This window comes from Garra rufa, chromosome 1 (assembly GCF_049309525.1).
Source record: "Garra rufa chromosome 1, GarRuf1.0, whole genome shotgun sequence".
Classification (NCBI taxonomy): Eukaryota; Metazoa; Chordata; class Actinopteri; order Cypriniformes; family Cyprinidae; genus Garra; species Garra rufa.
In genome coordinates, this window is record NC_133361.1 from 84,965,130 (window position 1) to 84,979,459 (window position 14,330).

A 14,330-nucleotide genomic window follows, 5' to 3' on the forward strand; every position below is an offset into this window, starting at 1 on the left:
TATTAAATATAACGTTGTAATGCTTTATTTAGTGTTACTTAAGACGTTAGTAACAGAGAAGGTGCGTCTCATTTCGCTCTCTATATCATGAATCAATCGCGTGATGATAAGAAGTGATGAGAGAAACTGAGAATCCGAATCATTTGAATCAAATCATTTGTGAAATGATTCAGTGATTCGATTCAGTGGCACGCGGACTACAAACGACAACAACAAACACAAACGAGTGAATGACAACCGAGAAAGATTTCATGAAAGTGAAATTTATTAGATATGATGTACAAATAATTGAATACTAAATATAAATAAAAAATAGCCTGCCTAAATATGAACGTTCTGTTAAATTTGTATATATTTTATACTTTTTATATACACTCTGACTGTCTTATTAGTGCACTGACTACTGAACTAGCAGTTGATTGAGACACACACACACACACACACACACACACACACACACACACACACACACATTTAGTTTGCATTGATTTTTCTTTCTATTAATTATTGTCATCTTAAACAGGACAAAGTGTTCAAACACACAGAAAAACTCCTGGAGAATCAACAGAGATCCATGTGACACATTATAAAATGGCGTTTATTAAAGAGGAGAGTGAAGACATGAAGATTGAAGAGGCATTCAGAGTCAAACGTGAAGATACTGAGGAACAAACAGGTTGGTTTTTAATCTCAGATCTGAAATGAATTGTATTCATAAATAATGTCATGCAGGTGTAGAAATGTTGAGACATTCGACAGAAATGTTGATCACATGATAAACACTAACACTGAATATCTTGCTTTCACGCTGTGCATTTGTTATGACGTCATGCATTAAGATTGTAACAATAATATGGAATTAACCTAAACATTATTATACATTTTGTAACATTAAACCCAATATTTGCTTCTAATATTAAAACTAGGGCTGTCAAATGATTAAATTTTTTAATCAGATTAATCAGACTTTTCAGTGGATTAATCATGATTAATCACTATTTGCAACGACACCTGAATCCTAACCATTTTTTTTCTGAAATGCATACCAAAATATAAATAACAGGACACAGATACATAATTTTCACATTTTCATATTATGCCAGGGCCCGCATCGGGCCTGTTTTAGGCTACTCCTTATTTTTTATATTTTATATTTTAGACATCCATCAATTATGTCGTGCTGGTGGAAACAACACGAGACTTTCGCTTTTACTTTTTACAACGGCTCGGATGGCGAGTTGCCACAAAATACCGACAAAAATAAATAATAAATGTGTCGGGGAAAGAGTAAAGACATATCTGAATTATTTATTAATAAAGTGTTCAATATAAGTATTCAATGTGAGTCAATGTGAGTCAATGTCGCAAAGATCCTGCAATCTCATTTTTGGACGCGCCTTGAGAGAGAAATTTATCGTTAAGGATTACATATTAAACAAGTTTTTGTTTTCGATTTGTTTTAATTCGTTAAGTAATAATTTAAAACTTTCTATAGATATGTTTATCTATATGTTCTATATGTTGTGAGGCATGCATTTAGCTTTATTTTTGTTAAGCACTCCTGTTCAAGAACGAGACGACAGAAAGTGCATCATTTTTGTTTTCTTTATTTTATAAAAACACTGCAACGTTTTTTGGTGTATTACTTTTTCCTTTGTGAGCAAAAATGACGGATAATTTTAAATTGCTTCCACTGAAAAAAATGCAAATGATTGAGCTGGTGCCTCGATGACCTGCAAAGCGGCTTTATCTTCCACTCTCCACTCTGCCACTGTGTCAGTCACCGCTCTTTCGAGAATGAACCCAGCATAACTATGCAGATTTAATTCCCAAAACATAAGAAAAACAAAAGTTCTGAATGGATTATGGCATGGAAAGTGCAAAGCGCGCTCCCTTTATTATCACTAAAAGCGTCACAAATCTTAGTTCATAGAGATCTCACAACGTTCCGTTATAATCAATAAAGCTTTCTAAACTACACAATGAATCTTTTATTTACATCGCGTCTACACTTAGTCAGGAGATGAACAACGCTGGATTGTTTGCCAGATCTTCAATTGGTTTGCTTTCGTTTGAGGGTATATAGCACCGTCTACCCCAGTAGAACCGGGCCTAAGCTTGGCTAACCACTCCAGTTGCAGAGGGGCTGTCGCCCAGGCTTGTACTTGTTAACTGTACCATCATCATTCTTTTTATATTTGAATCCGGCCATAGGCTCACCTTGCTCCATCTCGCCTCTATAGCTCCCCAACCACTTTCCTGACAAATAATTCGTCACTCTGCGCATGCGTGAAATGCGTTAAAAAATTTGACGTAATTAACAACAACAAAATAATTAACGCCGTTAACGCGTTATTTTTGACAGCCCTAATTAAAACCAATTATTTCTAGCACTTTGGTTAATTGTACAAAAGTAAGTAAATTACTTATTTTGCGCAGAAGCAAACCTAGCACTTAATAGCATGAAGAACAAATGGTGACAGACTGTACATAGAGATCAATTTAAGAAACTCTTCAATACAGAAACATACATTGTTATTAATGTTTCAAAATACCATCAAGAATGCAATTTTCCTTGGACATCCAAATTATTGCAAAAGTTGATTTTATATAAGTTAAACAAAAAGGTAGTAAGTGAACATTTTAAATTTAGCCTTCATTTTAAACACAATATTGTTATACTTTACAACAAAATAATAATAGTTCCAAAGAAATCCACAACACAACTGGTGTGTGTCTACAAGAAACAGCAGTGTTTCGTTACTGTATGAATCTGCAGCTTTAAATGATTCAGAGAGATAGTGATCATTAACCCATTCATAACTACAGCCATTTGCTTCATGACTAAATAAATGAATGAATGAGTGACGCGATGCCTTGCTCATTAAGACTAGCGACTAACCGCTACCGCTTTTTTAGTATATTAATAATACACTTAATGGAATGTTAGGAATGTGGCATTACATACAATTAATAATGCTAGGATTTTTGCCTCTATCAAAGGTAAGAAATGCACCTAATGTAAGTTTAAGTCTGATGAGTAGACTTAAGTTGTTTTTCCAATACATTATTTTTATTTTGTCTGCATGTAATGCCTGTTAAAGCTATTAGTCTCGGAAGCAGCATGTGAGCTCTTGATCTGAGAGCTAAGGACTCTTCTCTATGAGCTCTGTTTGCAGTCATATCAGGTTCTTAGGCCTTTTTTGCCTCCCTGTTAGGCTACCCCTGTCTTTGAGCTTGGCAGTCCTCCCTTCACTCTCTTGGGTCTCCTATGAGCACACCACTCCCAGGGAAAACATCTGGACGTTCTTTTCATTCTCAACCAACCTCTGTTTCGGATTTGCACAAACTGCATTGCAATTAGTGGTGTGTGATATGACGATTTTTGATTGTGGACAATTAAAGGGTCTCCACAAGCTGCTTTTGAAGAAATATTTCTTTTACTATAATTTTTGCTACAGTCCACATTCTGTCAGATACAATTCTGGAGCCTTCGTCTCAGTATACTGTACAGCGCGACATACATTCACATCAAATGAGAACTCAGCGGCAGAGTTCCAGTCACGCAGGGACGTAATTTCCACTGAGTACACGCTTTTCAAAATCTCTTTTGTGTCCTCGCACATTCAAATGGTTTTATTAAAGGTTGTATCAGCGATTTCTAGCCTGAAACATAAAGTGTCAAATTCAGCTGACCTTTCATCACGATCCGCTCGCTGCCTGCCCCATAAATTGTCTGTGAAAAAACCGCGTCTCTCTGGTCAGCCTAGGGTCCGAGATATGCCAAAAAACAATCGGCACTACCAACCTTTCCACACAAAAACAAACAGTGTTCCAACCAATCAGTGTCAGGGGTTTGGTGTTGTGGACTTTCGCTCCGCCTCCCTCACATCCCAGCACCAGTAAGAAAGTCCACAACACGAACCCCCTGACGCTGATTGGTTGGAACACTGTTTGCTTTTTTGGCATATCTCGGACCCTAGGCTGACCAGAGAGACGCGTTTTTTTCACAGACAATTTATGGGGCAGGCAGCGAGCGGATCGTGAAGAAAGGTGAGCTGAAATTGACACTTTATGTTTTAGGCTAGAAATCGCTGATACAACCTTTAAAGTAATTGTTTGTATTATAGAATGCACGCTCAGCGCTGCCGAGAGTTTCGCGTAATTTTTAAAAGAAAACCGAAAGTAAAACCTGCACGCACATTTAAAAGCAATACCCCAAGTATAGAGAGCGATTTACCAATGCGCGCAAATTAGGCTACATAAAATATCTAGGCTGTTATTAGTATGTGGTCTATAATAAGATGTGTGGTTGTCTATAGTTCTGTATCATGCTTGAAAAGTTTGGTCTCTTATTTGCACTTTAAATATTGAAGGTCCAGCAGTGATTGAAGGTGGGTATTTCACCCTCAATACCACGACTGAGGTGAGACCCTTGAGCAAGGCACCTAACCCCCAACTGCTCCCCGGGCGCTGCAATATGGCAGCCCACTGCTCCGGGTGTGTGTGCACTTGGATGGGTTAGATGCAGAGCACAAATTCCTTTCCCCTTTCCCTTTTTTAGGGGCAGCCGTGGCATAATGGTGAGAGAGTTGGGCTTGTAACCCAAAGGTTGCTGCTTCGATTCCCACACCGGCAGGAATTGAAGGTGGGGATTGTGAATGAACGGCGCTCTTTCCACCTTCAATACCATGACTGAAGTGCCCTTGAGCAAGGCACTGAACCCCTAGTTGCTCCCCGGGCGTGTGTTTGTTCACTTCTCACTGCTGTGTGTGTGCACTTGGATGGGTTAAATGCAGAGGGCCAATTTCGAGTATGGGTCACCATACTTGACAATATGTCATGACTTATAGCTGCATTTATTGTCTACACGACTAAGAAAGAACAGTGTTTATTGTTATTTATACTGTATATTGTTTAAAAATGCAGTGGTTGCCTCTAATTTAAATGACTGTAACCTACCTATAAAAGAGAAAATAAACATCTTGTTTATGTACTCATATATTTTCATTCATTCTTGTCCCTTACTTAAGGCCTAAAATAAATATATAAAAAAGGCTTTCAGAATCAGCCCTTTTGCTTGAAAAACTTTGGCAATCGGCCAAGAAGAATCAAGATTGGCACATTACAAAAAATAAATTGGGTGCTCTTAAATTTTTTTCAAAAAGTTAGGAGCACCAGTGCTACCAAGTAAAAAAGTTAATTTCGAGCCCTGTTTTATGGTTGAGCACAGCAGTACTCCCTTCACTCTCAAGGGTCGCCTAAGAGTACAGTGTTCCCAAGGTGTGCATCAGAGTTCCCTTTTCATCTCTTATGGTGCGTTTCCAGTGGCACGTAGCGAGCGTGGCGGAGCGAGCGTTTTCGATTCATTCATATGGAAGTTGAGCGTTAAAAAAAAGCTACGCAATATCGCGTTCAAAATCGAATTGGATTCATCTGCGATTTTGAACGCGATATTGCGTAGCTTTTCAGTGATCCACGGCTCAGGGTTTTAAATACCGCGCCATCTGAACGCACGTGATGGAGATTTATTACTAATCACAGAACCGGCTTTACTGATGAGATACGCATGACAATCGCATGCGATTTATTGCACAGCCCTAGTGTAAACATTGTTTTTCAGAGGCGTGCTCTGCCCTAAATATGACACTCCCCAAAGCAGTGGCGTTATAGCGTTGCCAGCGGCACTGAGCATAGATTTGACGCTGTAGCGGAAACGCACTATTAGAGTTGAGTCTGTCGCTCCCTAAAGCTGGAGCCCAGGGGTGGACTGGGACAAAATTTCAGGCCGGGGAATCTCACACTAATTCAGGCCATCCCATACACCCACAACAATCTCTGATAACCCTATTTTTGTATGGTCATCACATAAAAAAGGTTTAAATCATTAGGCTATGCAACATGAAAAATAATTAAAAGTCCTCTCCTGAACTATACGTTCACTTCCATTTTACTTTAAAGGTATACATTGATTTGCATTTTAATGAGCTGCATAACAGAACAGCTTTACTGACAAAATGCACATTAGATATCGCATGTGAGATATCATGCAGCCCTAACCTTAACCTGCTTCTTCTTGAGCCACTCCTTTGTTGCCTTTGCCATGTGTTTTGGGTCATTGTCTTGCTGGGATACCTATCCACAACCCATTTTCAATTGTTCTCACCAAACATTTAATGGTACATGACCCCGCCCATCATTTCTTGATGCGGTGTAGTTGTCCTGTCCTCTCCTCTTAGCAGAAAAACACTCCCAAAGCATAAAGTTTCCACCTCCATGTTTAACTCCAAGGGTGTTCAGGGATGCTGGAGAAAATCAGGTTATCACACATACTTCTGGTTTAAATATCCAGGATGGTTTCTTTCATTATGTTGTTTTATTTTATGACCGCATCCATCTGTTCACTGAGTGCTTTGACAGTAGTCCATTAAGACAGTTATTGGATTGTTCTAGTTTTTCAGTATAGTTGTATGCAAATTCCAGTCTTGACCAAAGTACTTTTATTTCATCATGTAGCGTAATCTGTAACTCTAGTTTGCTATTTATGGATACAAGTCTTTTGTCTGTTTGTTTGGTTTAGGAGTGCTTCTCTTAGTTGTACTGAACAAATATATAAAGGATACATAATAATATAGAAAACTTCAAAAACACAAATTTACCACTGACAATAGCTATCACAGTTTTAAGTTTACACGTGGCTGGAAATCTCTATGCGCGAGTTAGGCATCATTGCCGCTTCCGGACTGCACGCATTAGATCTTAATAAACTTTTTTTTTCTAAAGCAGGCCCGAAGCCCGGCCCTAGGGGTATAAAATGTTGGACCCCTACGGGCTCAGTCTCGGTCTCAAATGCAGGGCTCTTGTAGAAATGCACAATACAACATAGGAGTAAATCCAAATTTTTTATAAAATCCTCAGGCAGGGTACAGACAGACAGGATGACTGGAACAGTCAGGATGAACAGGATGAATCTGGACAGAGAAACTCAGAAACTCAAACAAACTTATAAACTAATAAAGGGGTGCTAATTACAATAATGGTGATGGGAATGACGCTAGTGAGCAGGAAGAACCAATTATGGGCATTGGGGAAAAAACAAAACATAAAGCCGGTACAACAGAGGACCAAGGTGAAGCCAGAAAGAGGGAGGAGCCCAACTAAGCTGGTGGGACAGAGCGATGGGGTGCAGCCAGAGGAGCGGAGTCCTGAGGTAAAGGCGGGACAACTGACCAAAACAGAGCTGGTGGACCGAGGAGCGACGGTGGAGATGAGGAAGCTGAGAGCCGGGGTGGAGCCGCAGGGTCAGAGGGCAGAGGCGGAATCCATGACTCTGAGGCTGGAGGCAAAGACGAGGGATCCTTCAGCCATGACGGTGATGTAGACTGGCAGACCGAGTGAGAGACCCTACTGAAACATCCACCGTCACGGGCACAGTGGCAGGCTCTCGCACCTGGTCGAACAGGCTTGGCTCTGGCTTTGGCTCCATGGCGATCATCCGCGCTGTCGCTCCTGTAGGCGTTGACTCTGTTGCAATTGGTTCTGGCTCGTGCCCCACATGTCAGGGTGGTGGCTGGCTGGGCTGGTGAGTTTCTCCAGGAAACAGGCAGGGATCGAGGATCTGTTTCTCACCAGTGTCCACTCCACAAAGGCGGCAAAATTCACTCAAGGGCTGTCCTCAGAGGACAGCGCTCTGTTAAACATGTTTAAGCTTGCATCAGAGAGCGCACAAAGCACGTCGTCCGGGTAGATGAGGGTGTTAGCCAGCATCTGGAACAGTCTTGTGTAGCCCTCGAGCAATCTCTTCCCCTGCTTCAGTATGAGGAGGAGGAATTCTGGATGAAGGGGGGATCCATGTAGGGAAACAGGAAAAAATGAGAAACAAAAAAAAGGGAAAACAGAGGTAATTGTTTTGGTCTGGCTATCTGTTACGATGTGTGTATGAAGGTGCAACACAATGTAGGTGTAAACGCAAAGTCTTTAATAAAATCCTCATGCAGGGTAACAAACAGACTGTATGACTGGAACACACACACACACACACACACGCACACACACACACACGCACACACACGCACACACACGCACACACACACACACACACACAGTAGATAACATTGATGGGCAGCCGTGGCCTAATGGTTAGAGAGTTGGACTTGTAACACAAAGGTCACAGGTTCGAGTCTCAGGTCCGGCAGGGATTGTAGGTGGGGGGAGTGAATGTTCCCTTGAGCAAGGCACTGATCCCCCACTGCTCCGGGTGTGTGTTCACGGCGTGTGTGTATATTCACTACTGTGTGTGTGCACTTGGATGGGTTAAATGCAGAGCACAAATTCCGAGTATGGGTCACCATACTTGGCCTCACGTCACTCACTTTTCTTTCCTTTACTTTCTTTGCCATAAAAATTAACTTAATCCCGAAAAAAAACTTTCCACTGCATTTCATTGCTGTCATTAAAGGACCTGCTGAGATCATTTCAGTAATCGTCTTGTTAACTCGGGTGAGAATGTTGATGAGCACAAGGCTGGAGATCATTATGTTAGGCTGATTGGGTTAAAATGGCAGACTTGACATGTTAAAAGGAGGGTGATGCTTGAAATCATTGTTCTTCCATTGTTAACCATGGTGACCTGCAAAGAAACGCGTGCAGCATTGCTTTGAATGAAAATGGCTTCACAGGCAAGGATATTGTGGCTACTAAGATTGCACCTAAATCAACAATTTATAGGATCATCAAGAACTTCAAGGAAAGAGGTTAAATTCTTGTTAAGAAGGCTTCAGGGCGTCCAAGAAAGTCCAGCAAGCACCAGGATTGTCTCCTAAAAATAATTCAGCTGCGGGATGGGAGTGCCACCAGTGCAGAGCTTGCTCAGGAATGGCAGCAGGCAGGTGCGAGCGCATCTGCACGCACAGTGAGGCCAAGACTTTTGGAAGATGGCCTGGTGTCAAGAAGGGCAGCAAAGAAGCCACTTCTCTCCAAAAAAAAACATCAGGGACAGATTGATCTTCTGTAAAAAGTATGGAGAATGGACTACTGAGAACTGGGGCAAGGTCATATTCTCCGATGAAGCCTCTTTCCGATTGTTTGGGGCATCTGGAAAAGGCTTGTCTGGAGAAGAAAAGGTGAGCGCTACCATCAGTCCTGTGACATGCCAACAGTAAAGCATCCTGAGACCATTCATGTGTGGGGTTGCTTCTCATCCAAGAGAGTGGGCTCACTCACAATTTTGCCCAAAAACACAGCCATGAATAAAGAATGGTACCAAAACACCCTCCAACAGCAACTTCTTCCAACAATCCAACAACAGTTTGGTGAAGAACAATGCATTTTCCAGCACGATGGAGCAAATTTTGGGTCCATGGCCTGGAAACTCCCCAGATCTTAATCCCATTGAGAACTTGTGGTCAATCCTCAAGAGGCGGGTGGACAAACAAAAACCCACTAATTTTGAAAAACTCAAAGAAGTGATTATGAAAGAATGGGTTGCTATCAGTCATGATTTGGCCCAGAAGTTGGTTGAGAGCATGCCCACTCAAATTACAGAGGTCCTGAAAAAGAAGGGCCAACACTGCAAATACTGACTCTTAAATAATGACTCATAAATGTCATGTAATTGTTGATAAAAGCCTTTGAAACGTATGAAGTGCTTGTAATTACATTTCAGTACATCACAGAAACAAGATCTTAAAGCAGTTTTGCAGCAAACTTTGTGAAAACTAGTATTTGTGTCATTCTCAAAACTTTTGGCCACGACTGTACATGTTGTGATGTTAATTGCTTTGTGCCATTAAACTGGGGTTAACTTTTATCTCTTTGTTTTTCCACCTTAGACCTAACAGTGCTGAAAGAGGAGAGAGAAGAACTGAATGAAAATGAAGAGAAAGATCAGTTTGAGAATCTTCATTATTTCATATCTGGAAAAAAATATTTTTGTTCCTTAGAGTCTGAAAAGATTTCTAAACAAAAAAAGAGCTCAAAAGACAGGAACTATGAGTATTTTCACTTGCTGTCAGTGTGGAAAGAGTTTCAAAGACCAAGGATACCTTAAGAGGCACATGAGAGTTCACACTGGAGAGCAGCCTTACACATGCAAACAGTGTGGAAAAAGTTTCAAACAACAAGCACACCTTAAAAGGCACATGATAATTCACACTGGAGAGAAGCCTTACACCTGCAAACAGTGTGGAAAAAGTTTCACTCGTAAAGGATGCCTTAACAGACACATGAGAATTCACACTGGAGAAAAGCCTTACTCATGCAAACAGTGTGGAAAGAGTTTCAAAGACCAAGCACACCTTAAAACGCACATGAGAATTCACACTGAAGAGAGGCCTTACACATGCAAACTGTGTTTAAAAAGTTTCACTCGTAAAGGATGCCTTAACAGACACATGAGAGTTCACACTGGAGAGCAGCCTTACACATGCAAACAGTGTGGAAAAAGTTTCACTCGTAAAGAATGTCTTAACAGACATATAATATTTCACACTGGAGAGAAGCCTTACTCATGCAAACAGTGTGGAAAAAGTTTCACTCGTAAAGAATGTCTTAACAGACACATAATATTTCACACTGGAGAGAAGCCTTACTCATGCAAACAGTGTGGAAAAAGTTTCAAACAACAAGCCCACCTTAAAAGGCACATGAGAATTCACACTGGAGAGAAGCCTTACACCTGCAAACAGTGTGGAAAGAATTTCACTGATAAAGGAAACCTTAACAGACACATAATATTTCATACTGGAGAGAAGCCTTACACATGCAACCAGTGTGGAATAAGTTTTACTCGTAAAGGAAGCCTTAACAGACACGTGAGATTTCACACTGGAGAGAAGTCTTCTGGTGCATTCACACCGGATGTGAATGAAGCGGCAAGCGCGAGTGATTTACATGTTAAGTCAATGCAAAGATGCGAATAGCCATTCTGCGGTGCGAAACGCGCGAATGAAGCAGCGCGCATTGAACGAACCAAGCATTTGCCACGCCATTCGCGCAAGTTAAAAAATCTGAACTTTGGCGAAATTCCGCGTTGCGGGAACCAATCAGGAGCTCGCTCTAGTAGTGATGTGATCAGTGAACGGAGGCTGAGTTTTTTAACAAAGATGGAGGAGAAAGTTATCATTGCTGTGCTGTGTGCAGACACCCAGAGTTGTACAATACAACATCCTTTTTTTATCGAAACAGGAAAAGGATCTTGCTTGGAAGAAAGCAAGGTGAGTGAAGAGGTCCATCTTTTCACACTGAGTGAAGAGGTCGGAGAAAAAAAAAGTAGGTATGCAGGAAAAAAAAAATGGAAGTTTGCAACGATCAGACTGGCGGCGGCCAGGCGGCAGAAGCCCCTCCCATGACGCAAATTTGCGTCTGTTGTGAAGTGATTTGCACGCGCGAATGGCGTGAGTAAACTCAAATGTTCAATCGTTCAACTACGCCCGGTGTGAACGCACCTTTACACATGCCAACAGTGTGGGAAAAGTTTCAGTCGACAAGGAAGCTTTGAAAGTCACATGAAAATGTACAATAGAGAAAAGCCTAACAGATCCCCTCAGTCTGGAGAGAGTTTCTATGTATGTGGAAACCTTAAAGTTCACCAGAAAATTCACATTACAAGGAACCTTTTTACCTGTCAACAGTGTGGAAAGAGTTTCACTCATAAAAGATACCTTAACATTCACATGAGAGTTCACACTGGAGAGAAGCCTTACCCATGCCACCAGTGTGAAAACATTTTCGGTCAAAAAGGAAGCCTTGACAGGCACATGAAGATTCACAATAGAGAGAAGCCTAACAGATCCCCTTGCTGTTCCCACATCCCACATTGATCCCACATTATTGCAACCACAATTACAGTTGAAATGAAAAGTTTACACCCCCCTTTCAGAATCTGCAAAATGTTCCCTTGTCAAAACAATCCTAAAGGATTCCAATAAGAATCCTATACAGGGCTCCTACAATGATAGCAATTCTAATTCGCATTTTAAAGCAATGTGTTTTGTCCATGGTACACTTTACCGTGTCAACTAGCTATATTGTTTTGGACTGAGCTTAATGCATAAACATGCAAGGAATAATATGGACTATGGACAATGTGTTTGCTCTGACTACAATGTAAGAACTTCACATTTGTGTATCATAAATTGAAGGGAGAGCTCACAGGAAGTGCACTGTTTTATGATTGAAGCACAATAAAGGACACTGTTAGCATTTTAACTTGTGAACTGATTTAATTTGCACACATCAGTTACTTGCTCACTTCTACCACCTACATTGGCAGCTTTGTAATTTTTGGAACCAATTAGGAATTGTCTTATAGGATTGTCTTACAGGACAAGGCATAAATATGCTGCATGATCATTTCTACAGGATTTTAATGGGATCCAATTTCATCTTAATTTTTGAAGGATTGTACTTATTCATTGCATTTATCACTAACCAATGTTTTTTGCAGTTTACTTAAACGCATCTTGAGTGAGATAAGTGCAAGAATTTCAAAGAAACTAATAAGATTGATGAAACAAAAGACAAATCAACAAATGTTCTGCTTTGATTTCAATAGTGATTTAATTTAGTCTTACGGATTATAAACTAGGTGTATCTGGCATGCTGTCCAGGAGAGGGCTCTGAACTCGGCAGTAATTCCCGAGGCTGGGCAGACAGGGTGGTGGAACGGTGCTGAAAAACGGGAGATGAAGAAGGTAGGTCTGCTTTGGTTATTTACAGGGATTGTTTCTCGTGCTGATTGGATAGGGAGTGTGATTACTGATGATGAATTGGCTGTGTTAATTATCCATGTGAGCTCTTTCCGAAAATCCTGAAACTAAAAGCCAGGATAAACATGGCATCTAAGGTACAGGCGATGTGAATAGACTGGTAGACTTTACAGAGAGAGGAGATGCAAATGTTCTGAATTTTTAGGGTTATAGGTTAGCAGGGGGGTTCGGGCCAGAAAAATTGGGGAAGGACAGTTTTTTTTTTTTTTTTTTTTTTTTTTGTGAATATGTTTATTCAATTTTCAAACATTATATACATAACATAAAATTAACCAAAAGAACAAGACAAAAAAAAATTATATATACACATACACATGGCTCACCACTTCAGTAAATCAATCTGAGAAAAGAAATAAGAATAGAAGATATATTTAAGCCCATATACGTCAAAAATGGATCCCACCTTCTATGAAATATGACATCTTTGCTATAAGAAGCACAAGTTAAGTAATCTAATGACACATATTCAAGTATAACCCTGTGCCATAATACTTTTGAAGGGGCTTTATCCATTAACCAATTCAGAAGAATACATTTTCTGGCACAAAATGTAAGGAGCTTGCAAAGTGATTTTTTATGTTTATCTACAATAATGTCATCATATATCCCAAGCAACATATGTTTTGGATTGCAGCCAATATTAATAGATAAAATAACATTAAGTTCTTGTTCCACCATATACCAAAACTTCTGAATCTCCCTACAAAACCAAAAACAGTGAACAAGATCTCCTTCCTCTGTTTTAAATTTCAGGCACATTGGTGAGCAGTCATCTTTAAACTTGTGCCTCCGTGACGGAGAAATATGAGCTCTGTGCAGGATTTTCAATTGCATCGCTTTTACTTTATTGCATATGCTTAGGGTCCCTGCATTCTTCCATGCTTCCTCCCATTGATCGTCTGTGATTTGTATATCAAGCGTCCTTTCCCACGTTCCTTTCAGGGTGTCTGTATTTGATGAGCTAAAATCCTTGAGGAGCTTGTAAAAAGAACTTGTAGAACTGTTCCCATGTAAAAAAAAAAGCTGTCTCTCCAGAGCTGAAATGTCCTGGTTTGTGAGCAAAGTAGTCTCTTTTTTCACAAAGTCTCTTAATTGTAAGTAACGAAAAAAATCCTGTCGTGAAACACTATGCTTGATGACTAATTGTTCAAATGACATTAAAATGTTCCCATCAAATAAGTCATGCAGTGTGGCGAGACCTTTATGTGCCCAGACTTGAAAATTGGAGTCTACAGTCCCCGGCAGGAAGTCATAGTTGTCACAAATAGGAGTAAAAGTTGAGGTGAGTCGAGATCGACCCTCCAAACGTCTAATAAACTGCCATGCTTTAATAGCACAAATTGTGATGGGGTTACTACAGGCGACTCTTAAAGATTTAGACTTTTTAAGAAAAAGCAGATTTACTAAAGGAATTTTACTGAGTGAGCTTTCAATATCAAACCACACTGTTCTAGACCCTTTATGTATCCAATCAGATATGTAATGTAAATGAACACTTAACTGATATCTCCGAATATCTGGAAGGTCAAGACCTCCCACTGAAGATGATAGCATTAAAGTTGA

General features: G+C 40.3%; 1 long non-coding RNA gene across 1 annotated transcript in view; it reads left to right on the top strand.

The window, feature by feature from the left end:
• Positions 1–528: 528 nt before the first annotated feature.
• Positions 529–14,330, top strand: part of LOC141339888 (uncharacterized) — a 34,455-nt gene continuing 20,653 nt past the window's right edge. Inside the window, exons 1-2 of the long non-coding RNA XR_012356461.1 lie at positions 529–676; positions 12,587–12,692. This is a non-coding gene — a long non-coding RNA (uncharacterized lncRNA). The remainder of the gene's footprint in view (positions 677–12,586; positions 12,693–14,330) is intronic.